The following is an 8,129-nucleotide window of genomic DNA, read 5'->3' as shown; positions in this document are numbered from 1 at the left end:
CATCAAAATGGTTGCTGGTACGCAAGCATTAACTAAGATTCATATTTATACACGAACACAAACACACGTAATATATGTATATATATAAATTTATATATATATATATATATATATATATATATATATATATATATATATATATATATATATATATATATATATATATATATATATATATATATATATATATATATATATATATATATACATAAATACATACATACATACATACACACACACACACACACACACACACACACATATATATATATATATATATATATATACATATACTGTATATGTATGTATGTACGTACGTGTGTGTGCGTGCGTGCGCGCAGGTGCTCAAATACTCAAGAAATATGTGCTGTGATTTTAGCATAACCGAATACCAAAGAATACAACAAACAAAAGTTCAGTACATACATATATTTTATATATAATAATAATAATAATAATAATAATAATAATAATAATAATAATAATAATAATAATAATAAAACAAAGAAACTAAGAAATTGTTATAAAATAACAACCTCGGTGAATCTTTAAGTTTCCCAGATTTTTCGTGTCTACTAATATTTTCCTTCTAATTCATCTAAGTCTGCAATATATAAAGGCATCAACATTTCATATTGCTAAAACCATTTTTGTTTTCCATAATCCCTACTTTATGAAAACATATAAAAATTAGGTTATCATTATAAACTGCAAGATCGTAAGTAATTTATACAATCATTCAACAGCATTTTCTGTTGGACACGATGCCATTGCAGTAAATGGGTAATGAAAATAAGGTATTAGAAATACAAGAAGAATAACGTTTATTGTGCTGGAATATTCAGCAGCGTATGCAAAATGTTCCGGCATTCCGTACATCAAGCGTCCGCCATTTTTGTAGCACAGATAACACCTCCATTACAGCCCTGCATTATCCAAAGCTTCAATTATGACAAGGGAAGCGCTATTGGCATATCCAACACTGATGAATATTTCACTTTCTATGTGTGCGCAACGCTGAGAGAGAGAGAGAGAGAGAGAGAGAGAGAGAGAGAGAGAGAGAGAGAGAGAGAGAGAGAGAGAGAGAGAGAGAGAATGCAAGCAGAATTGTTCTAGTATATCTTGGTAAAAGAATACGTCACTGAGTTCATATCAACGTGTATCTCTCTTGATAGCGGAAAGGTAAAGGTCTCCTGCTTGTCAATGTATCCAAAGCAATGGCCCAGGTTCAAATCCAAGCCAGGGCATACATGCTTATCAATTATAATTTCCCTTAGGTGTACATAGTCCCCCTAGGTAGAGTGACTGGATATATATAATATATATATATATATATATATATATATATATATATATATATATATATATATATATATATATATATATATATATATATATATATATATATATATATTATTATGATTAGCAAGAATTCGCTAGCAAATTGCCTCCCCTCCCCCCCTCCTTTGTTGTTGTTGGTTGTTCTGTTGTGTTTCATTTACTGCCAGCCGGCCGATCGATAGACCATCTGTCTATCGACTTAAAAACAGGGGTTTAAAAGATTAAAGGCGCTCCCATTTTTGATAAAGATCTTTCCTTCGAGGCAAAAGTAATCTGGCTTGGGTGTTTCTCCTACAGGCCAAATCCTCCCCTGCGGGCAGCAGGTGCAATGAGTCAAAGCATCTGTGTTGGACGCACCCCTGGCCCCATAGGAGGGGATAAAAAGCAGAAACCCACGAGGTCGACACACACACGCGGGCTGGAAGATATGGAGTGAACTTGTGAAGACGTCCCCAACACCTGGCCCCATCGATGCCCTTGCATCCTAACCACGTGGCCCTTTCCAAAGTATACTTTTCCTCGTGCCCTTTCGACCGTATTCCTTGAGCCCACATGCCATTGCTTGGAGTTTCGAGGAGTCCCCATCGCCTTGCGGCCTTGCCCCTTTACGGAAGCCCTTGCATCTCACCACGAGGAAGAAACTCGCCCTCGGAAATCGCAAGTCATCCACGCACCGCCTTCTACGCGCCCTCGGAAAATCTGCTAAGGTAAAGTGCCCTGGAAGAGCCCCATTTCAGTCACGCTTTTGTCTCGTAATATTTTCTTAAAGAGAAAGCCAGAAATCTCCCTTGTCTAATGTCCGTGCGCCTCTTGCATCGGCAGTATTAATTCTTTATTACTCCTTTGGCACCCTCAGTGCAGCTTCGAATTCATTATTCTTTTGTCTATTTTCATTACTGGCGTATAATGTGCATATCTCTCATTTCAGAGGGACCCTTCGTGGAAGCTTCTCGAACTGTGGCTGGAATTCCCCAGTTTCATTCAATCTACTGAGTTCCTCTTTCCCGTACTAATGTCATTTTATGTAAATACACTACTTTAAATGTGCCCACGTGTTTTACGTAATATTTCCCTCAGTAACCAGAGCCCTACGCTCATATGAAATTCTCCTTTGTTTTCCTCTTTTTTTACGTTTTCCCGTACCCACGAAGTCAGAATCACAAGGCTAAATTACCTTAAATTGTTGCTACCTGTCTCACAGAGCATATTTCAAACTAAAACCACGGAAAAACGTAAAAATGGCGACCTGGCCATAGATCTCGTTTTGCAGTTGCAGTTCCCCTAGTGTTGCTTTATTGCATTTGCAACTTGCCAGATCAGCTATTAGCAAAGCTAAGCTGGGTACGAGACAATTACGAACCTTTTGTGTAAAACCAGCACACAGATCCAGAAAATTCCACGTAAGTAATGTGTTAATCTTAGCAAAACCTTTTTTACAATCGTGACTGTTCCTAGGAATTAGAAATAGGGACGCATGTAATCACTGAGAGAAAAGAACCGCCGTATTAGATTCGTTAATGCATGCCTTTCAGGATAGGTAGTTAGGAAATAACCAGTGCTAACCATCCTTGCTTCGAGGAATAGTGCGAAATTCCTCTGTGTTAAAATCTTTGCCATATCTTTTGCTTCGAGGAATAGTGCGAAAATTCCTGTGTTAAAATCTTTGCCATATCCTTGCTTCGAGGAATAGTGCGAAATAAATTCCTCTGTGATAACTTTTACTTCGCATTTTCGAATTAGCGAACTGTTATTTAGGCGCGAATAAAATTCCCACGTGGGACACGACGAAGTCAGCTTGCATTGCTGAAAATTCTCTCAGTGTAGTTAGAATTCGAGTTAGGTGTTAGGAAAGCGAAAATTTAAACTCCGCTTATAGGGAAAATTACTAGGCAGTTGTACTGTTATCCTCTCAGACGACTGGGAAATTCTCGGAATCCCAGATGGTATATAAATATACGGGTTCATTCACCCAGAATCTAAAAATACCTCCGGTGTTGGCCAAACGACCTGCAACCCCACCCCCCCGCCCATGCCCGCGTGTGTAGCATTTTTTTTTTTCTCCCCATTCATTTCCCAGCAAACATTTTTCTTTGGGTTTCCCGTTAGTAATTTCTAAGTCCTAAGGGACGAATCGTAATTCAAGTCCTAAGTGACTCCTAAAATTCTACGTCGCACGTGACGAGAATTCCTCCAAATTCCACAAATTCCAAGTCCTAAGTGACTCCTAAAATTCTACGTTGCACGTGGCGAGAATTCCTCCAAATTCCACAAATTTCAAGTCCTCAGAGACTCCTAAAATTCTACGTCGTACGTGGCGAGAATTTCTCCAAATTCCAGTCCTTAGAGACTCCTAAAATTCTACGTCGCATGTGGCGAGAATTTCTCCAAATTCCAGTCCTCAGAGACTCCTAAAATTCTACGTCGTACGTGGCGAGAATTTCTCCAAATTCCAGTCCTTAGAGACTCCAAAAATTCTACGTCGCACGTGGCGAGAATTCTCCAAACTCCAGTCCTCAGAGACTCTAAAATTCTACGTCGCAAAGAATTTCTCAAATTCCAGTCCTCAGAGACTCATACAAAAATTCTCGTCTCACGTGGCGAGAATTTCTCATTCCTCGGGAACCCAAAATTAAGTCCTTTTGAGACATTATATAGTGTAGTTCACACACATCTAAGCCCTTACGGGACTGATCATTCTAGTTCGTTAGAACAACTCCTTAACTTCACGCTACAGCCGGCCAAGTCCGAGCGTGACAAAATCCAACTACGTCTTCCGAGACGCATATTAGAATTCGTTCGCCAAGAACAACCACGTCTTTCCAAGACACATCCAATTTTAACAAAAAGTCTCCTCAGACTTACTAATCAACTGTCTTATTCAGACAGATCCATTCTCCTGCAGTCTGAACAAAATTGAGTGTTTCAGATTCCTGCAATTGAGTCTTTTCAGATAACCTGAGTCTTTTCAGACATATCATATAACCATTATTTCAAGATGGCTAATACCAAAGCCCAACAAAACGAGGATTTCAAATTCTACATGTCCGCTGGGAAGGACATGGGACTATCGGGCAAGATCTGAGAGCATGGGTTCAGAGAGAGATGAGTGGACGATGCCAAGAAGGCGGAGAGAGCAAGAGAACGTGAGAAGAGAGAGAGGCAAGAATTGCCCAAGAGCAAAAGTGCTCAAGGAAGGAAAGAGACCGTGGAGAAGAGAGAGAGAACGCGCCCATGAGCTCCAGGTGCTAGAACGACAGCACGCCACCCCCGCCCCTGCCGCGGGAATGAGTGCCCTCAGCCAAGCTCACTCGTTCATGCCAAAATGGACGGAGTCCGAGCCTGAAGTATGGCTTGAAAGGGCCGAACAAGTCCTGGAGTGCTGCGATCTCTCCCCCGCGGAACTCTCCCTTGTTCTCACTAAATTCCTGGGCGGAAAGGCCCTCGTTGCCTACCACGCCCTTCCAGCAGACGATCGGGAAACTGGGAAGCCGTACGCCAAGCAGTTACGAAGGCGTACGAGATTACCCCCGAGCGGTGGAGGAGACGTTGGAGAGAGCAGCCCAGAGAAGCAGGCCAGACTTGGTCCGATTGGGCGTACCATTCGGAGCGGGCGTTGACAAAATGGCTCGATTCCGAAGGAGCCACTAACACCGCCGAGGTACTCGAGCGGTTTAAATTCGAGCATTTCCTGCGCTACGCCCCTCCTGCCCTCGCCACCCATATAGTGGAAAAAGCCCCAGCAACACTCACCGAGTGTTGCCGAATAGCAGATATGTGGGAAACTCACCACCCTCAAGAAGGATCCATGGGGCGGAAGATAAATCCCCCGTCCCTCCTCGGAGGTTCAAATTCCCACAAAAATGGGAACTCGGGCAAGCCCCGAACAGTGCCGGAACAAGAAACCGGCTCCTCTCTCTCCCGGAAAACCGACAAATAACTCGCCTGCGCCCTCCACAGGGGCAGCGCGGAAAGACTTTAGCCAGACCTTTTGCACGGCGTGCAAGGTTTATGGCCATTCTCCCGCATGGGCAAAATGCCCACGCAATAATAAATCAACTACTCCCACCGTCGCCTTGGCCGTCACAGATCCCCAGTCATTAGGCCCTCCCGCCGAAGGGCCTGTATACGTGGCCCCCTCCACGAGGTAGCCAGCCCGCGCGCCGAGTCACTGCATTCGAGGACTCGGGCGCACAAATCTCCCTCATCCGAAGGGACAGAGTTCCCCCCTACGGAGCTATCGTCAATAGACGAAAACTCGTCACGATCGAGGGAATAAATCAATTTAAAATGATACTCCCTACGGTCCAATTGAGAGTCACAAGACCTCACCAATCCAAAATTTGCAATCTTGCAGTAGCAAGCCATCTCCCCGGAGGCTATGACGTCATCCTGGGACAGGACTTTCAGTCCCCACCGAAATCACGACAATCTAGGGGTCCCATTCCCCGAATCATTCCTTGGGCGCGAGTAATCCTCCCCGCTTCTCCCTCAGTCAAGACTGGCGCCCCTGGGTACCAGGAGGACGTGCAGTCCCCACCAGTGCCACCTGAGTACGATGTACAGTGGCCCCCTCGATCGGTTCCCGATCCATTCCAGTGCCCGGCCCTGCCTCAGTGCCAGTGCCAGGGCCCCAATCAAATCTCCCTTCAGGAGATGCCAAATTCCTGCCGGTGCCACTTGCATGCCCCGAGCAGGGCCAAGCTTCGTCCGTCCTGACCGACGAGCCCAAGAAACCTCTGATAGCGCCTGCCTCTGCCCTAGTGCCAGCGCCAGAGCGCTACGCCGATCTCCATTCACGGGATCCAACTCAGGACCCCCTCTCTTCCCCGGCCTGGCACCGCTACCAGCGTCGGTCAGAGACGGTTCCTCCCGACCACCGCGGAAGCTCACCTGCAGGTGCGGCCTCGCAACCCGTGCCTGAGCTGGTCAACGTTACCTGCGAGCCGCTCACGCCACCCCCGACCGCCTCCTCTCTGCCTCAGCCCGTCGCCGACGCAATTGCATGTCAGGATTCTGCCATATCTCACTTGGCCGATGAACTACAAGAGCCGCGACGGATCATGGTAGAACCCGCACGGAACACTCCTGCGTCAGCTGTCGCATCAGCAGGCCCAGGTGGTACTCCGTGCCGCCCTCCGGTCGCGGGCCCTCCGCTTCCCCGGCCGAGGACGACTGTCCCATTAAGAAAGACTCGAGGCGAAATTACCACGGGCGTGGGATATTCCAGGTAATTTACAAAGAGCTCTAGAGCTCCCATGGCACCTGTGCCCACCATTTCATTTTTCGAAGGTCTTGGCACCCCTAATCCAGAAGGGGATGTCAGACCCTCCTCTATCTTCCTCCGTTCCTCAGGAACGTCTATCTCTTATCATCTTCTATTAATCTTCCCTTAAATTATCCCCACAAGAGGCAATTAAATACGGGATACCATTCCCCACACAATGTATAAATCATTAAGAATAACAGAGTGAGAAGTGGCACGCCCTTGCGCCCATACCTTGGCACCGGGCGTGCGTGTCAGCCCCTCCTGAAGGAGTCGCGCCCTTGGGTGCACTTTCTCGCCCTGGGACTGAAAGGATAGTCCGGGCCGTAATTTATAGGCAAAAGGACAATAAATTCCCGCCTAACACAATAAAACCCTCCTCTTTTCCCTTAGCTCTTCTGCCAATATCATTTACTTTCTTTTAGTCATTTATTTATCTTTAATTTTAATGAATCATGAGTCATAAACTCTTGCCCTTGTGATTTAAATGCCCCTTTTGTAAGCTCTGAGGGACGTGTCCCGCCTTTCATATGCGGTCAAGTTTTCATTCGTAACGTCTTGGTAATTTTCCTTTTGTTATTATTATCCCTTTTCCCCCTTCCATTCCTTCCAAGATCGCTGTTTGTCCTACCCCACATCTTTTGTCTGCTCGCCCCGTCATAACATTGAGTAGGCAGTGGACGCATAAAATTAGCGTAGTTTAAGGTTAGCGAATTAAAACCTCGCGAATACTCTCGCCCGCATACGGCTGTCAAAATCCGTGTGGGGCCGGCTGAGTTAAAAAGTACGTTAAAACGAAGATAAATTATCAATGCGAATATGTATAGTCATTACAGTATCGCGTAAAGGGGATGTCATTTACAAAAATAAACGCTGTTTTCATTTACACAGCCTCTTCAAGGCAGATTGTACTAACCGCATGCATTTTATCTAAAATTAAGTAACCGTGTATTTTAATTCTTGAACAATAACCATTTCTTTTCATTTGTTGGCCATAGCCTCATATACGTGGTCCTATAATCTTAATTAATTCACAATTGTTCGAGTCACATTATAAAGTTACCAGTGGGTAACCAAATCTAAAGTAATTATTCTTTTGCAAGTGTTTAAATCACTTTGCGTTCTGTTAACGAAAATTGTCCCAATGTGTTATTAAAAGTAATGTCACAGCTTCATAAAACCCTTAGTAGTAAAGTTCATTGCAAGGCAGAATGTAGAGTAACGTAAAGCATTTGCCGCTCATTCTTGAATATCGATGTACACACCGAAGGAGGTATGTACATCATCTTGTATGGGGAGGTATTATGATTAGCAAGAATTCGCTAGCAAATTGCCTCCCCCCCCCTCCTTTGTTGTTGTTGGTTGTTGTTGTGTGTTTCATTTACTGCCAGCCGGCTGATCGATAGACCATCTGTCTATCGACTTAAAAACAGGGGTTTAAAAGATTAAAGGCGCTCCCATTTTTGATAAAGATCTTTCCTTCGAGGCAAAAGTAATCTGGCTTGGGTGTTTCTCCTACAGGCCA

This window comes from Macrobrachium rosenbergii, chromosome 48 (genome assembly GCF_040412425.1).
Source record: "Macrobrachium rosenbergii isolate ZJJX-2024 chromosome 48, ASM4041242v1, whole genome shotgun sequence".
NCBI classification, from domain to species: domain Eukaryota; kingdom Metazoa; phylum Arthropoda; class Malacostraca; order Decapoda; family Palaemonidae; genus Macrobrachium; species Macrobrachium rosenbergii.
The sequence above is the reverse complement of the archived record's forward strand: the minus strand, read 5'-3'. Positions refer to the sequence as shown.